We start from the raw sequence: 3427 nt of genomic DNA, 5'->3' as shown, positions 1-3427 counted from the left end.
TTTCCCTTGTACATCATATTCTGCTGGTTGGCTGCTTCCCTGCCCCTGGCCATGCTTTTCTACTGACTAGCTCTACTTTTCCTTTGGCTCTTGTGGAGATATGCTGCCTGGTTGTTTGTCCCATTTCTCTCCTGTTGGTAACTAGCGCTCCCTAGAAGGTGTCCTCTATTACTAACATCTGCTTCCCTGTTCTGTCGTAGTGGCTTATTGCAAAGACAACTATACTAGCTCTTAATTTTCAGGTGCTTGCATGGGCCTCTCAGTTCCTCTTTACACTGGAAACCTAGGGAAGTAAGCCAGTTCCATAATCCAGCTGCTCATGAACCACCAGTGAATTGTAAAGTTAGAGGGATTACTGTTGAACAGGAAACAAGATCTTATTTGTAGCCACTCCTGTGAGCAACTATCTGAGAACTAAATTAACTCTACTGACTGAACTACATTGACAAAACCAAGCACTGAAACCTAGTTAAAGGTGACTCGCATGTAAGTAAGTATATTTACTTACATATATATACACTTACACTTAATCACTGCATAGTTTCTGTGAAATATATATATATATACACATACATGTACATACATACAAGTATGCATATCTAGAACTAGATCTGGCGCTCCCCTGTGATAGATACCTATCTATCTATCACAGGGGAGCGCCAGATCTAGATCTAGATGTGCATGCTTGTAGAAATTATGGAGTTATTAATTGCACGTCAGGACCATAAAGATTTTCTAACAACCAGCCCCTTATTTTATACTATACTTTATATATAGCTACGTTGTCCTCTCAGCAAGCTTTATAACCTAGGGCAAGGCCTGCCCCACTGGGTTTGTTCTAAAGATGGTCAGTATTCATCGATATACCCAACTTAGCAAAGGATTGTAAAGACAAATAGAAATTCAGCCAAATTATAATGTGTTCCCTGCTTATTTGAGTTTTACTAGGCAGGTTCCTACTTTGAATTATCACCTGCTTTGACAAAGCATGGCATGATGCTTTCCACTAGTGTTGCTAGATTGATTTATATGTACATGTAGGAGGAAAAATAGACTGGGAAGTAGAAATGCTATTTCTTGGTGCATGCAGAAGCTCTTCATCAATACAAAAAATTCTAAATAATGATTTCTTGTTGAATTGTACATCATCAATTTTATTAAACATGCATCAATTTTATCTCTGTCAGGAACATGACTAACCTTTCTTCTTTTAAGTTTGCTAAACAAGAAGGGCTTCCAAAGGAGAGTGGTGCTCTGAAGAGATGGTATTTCCTACTATTAAGAAGTAACAGTATTAGTTTATTTACAGCTTTTGGCAAAGCAAAACAATAAAAATAGATATAATAAAATACTGTATTTAATATAAGGTAAGTTTTTTGTTTGTTTTTTTCCCCTCAGGCAGTATGGGGGGTTGGGGAAAGCCCCTCATCTTGCATTTGCCTACAAGGAAACATTAAATACACCGCCTATCATTACATTGCTGCCAAAAGCAGCATATGCTCAGTAATGTAAACCAACTATTACGTTCATTAAAGTCAACACTGAGCATGACTATAAAACATACAGCCCATATTGGGCAAAAATACTAATGGGGACCTTTTTGGCCCTTAAAAATGGGTGGGTGTTCCCTCCATGGGGAACTGGCAACAGTCCTGAAGGTACTACAATACTAGGCCAGCGCTGATGGGGCAGAGCCAGTCCTGACACCTTCCCCTTGGTGCCAGCAGTGCTTGATCTTTACCAAAAGGCCAAAATGCTGATGGGGACCTAGCACAAGGGTGGGTCAGTACAGCCCATTTACATAGGTTACGTGATAGCACCCGCTGAGCTCAATCCCCCTCAGAGCTGACCCTTTTCAAGTCCTTGTGAGCTACTACATTGAATACGTTTGAGCTATGGGGTCACCATGCCTTGATATGCTGTTGACTCTTAGGGCCCAGCCCAGTAAACTATATGGTTCACCTTTTGGCTTTGGATCTAGAAGCTGTTTGGCTTCCGGGTGATCTGTTTGGGGCTCCATTTGCACTTATAACATGCATAGTATGTACTAAAGTCAGTACAAAAGTGCTGCTTAAAAGTGTGTTTAAGGAGTATGCATGCTAAAACTTGCAGCAGTTTCAAAAATGGTAAAATACCTCAATTCTGGATTAATTAAGTCTATGGGTACCCATAATAATTTGTGTATATTCAAATTACTCAAAGCATGTTTATTTCAAAGTCATTGTTTTCATATTTGCCCCTCACTTCCATGTGTTCAGGGAGAGCAGAAGAGTCTGAGAGTAAGGGGGGTGGGAAAGGGGCTGCATTGGGCAGAAGTCGGGGGAGCAGAGGGCAAGGAAGCACCTGACTCTCTTCCCCACTTGATTTATCTTCCCTGCTGTAGCAGTGGGAAGGGGCCAAATTCAAGGCAAACTTCCAATAATTAGTTTCAATATCTGGAAAATTAGAACAAATTTATAAATGTTCCATATATAGAATCTAATTACTGGTGGATCATCCTATATTCAAGGTTGTCTTATATCAGTGTAAATAACGTAACATTTACACAATTGATAATTTTGCTAAATGCATATAGCTTTGTATTGTTTTGGCAGAAGCTGTAAATGAACTGCTAGTACTGCTACTTATAAAAAAAGAAAATAAACAGAATCCTTCAAGATCAGCATTTCTCTGCATTAAAATGACAAGAGACATGACTGGTACTGTCCAGAAGTTATTTAATTTAAAAACTAAAAGAAACACCAATCAAATTTGGAGTCTCAACTAAAGGGATACAGTCTGCTTAAAACTGGTTAAAAATACACTTGAAAAGACTTCTTGCAGCTGAGACAGTTAAAATCTTCCCATGAACTTTAACATGCTCTATACTACAACAAGGGAAATTGATGTTGGATGTTAGGAAAAACTTATTTTTTATGTATGAGGATAGCTAAGCACTGGAACAGATTACCTAGGGAGGTTAAATAAATATTTGGCTGTAATGGTTCCTGCCTTGAGTAGGGTTTGGACTAGATGACCTCCTGAGGTCTTTCCAGCCCAGTTTATCCTGTGATTTTAGTTAGAGAAGGCTTATTATGACTGACTTGCCCTTCAACAATTTGCAATAAATGACTGACTTTAAAATGGAAAATCAAGTTTCTTCTTAACATGCAAGTTCTGAGGAGAGGAACCCTTCAGGCTTTGACTAGTGCAGTAGATAAAGGAGAGAGTGGTTTTGAAATTGTTTTAAAGCATACTTTAGAACGGTCAACAAACTGTGTTACTGATGTGCATTCCTAGACGGTTAGTTTTGAAAGTGAACTTGATGATTTTTCACATATTCTTGAAACAGCCTGAAAAGAGAGAATCTTTCAAATAAAATAATTAAGAGACTTCTGAAAGTTGACTGGTAGTTTTAGTCAATCCAGTCAATGAGAATGATACAGGT

General features: G+C 38.6%; 1 protein-coding gene across 1 annotated transcript in view; it reads left to right on the top strand.

Moving 5' to 3' along the window:
- The window catches only part of KIAA0355 (KIAA0355 ortholog), a 99545-nt gene that overhangs the window by 84996 nt on the left and 11122 nt on the right, over positions 1-3427 (top strand).

This window comes from Alligator sinensis, unplaced genomic scaffold, assembly GCF_000455745.1.
Source record: "Alligator sinensis unplaced genomic scaffold, ASM45574v1 scaffold170_2, whole genome shotgun sequence".
Lineage (NCBI taxonomy): Eukaryota > Metazoa > Chordata > Crocodylia > Alligatoridae > Alligator > Alligator sinensis.
This window is presented reverse-complemented; position numbering and strand designations above follow the sequence as displayed.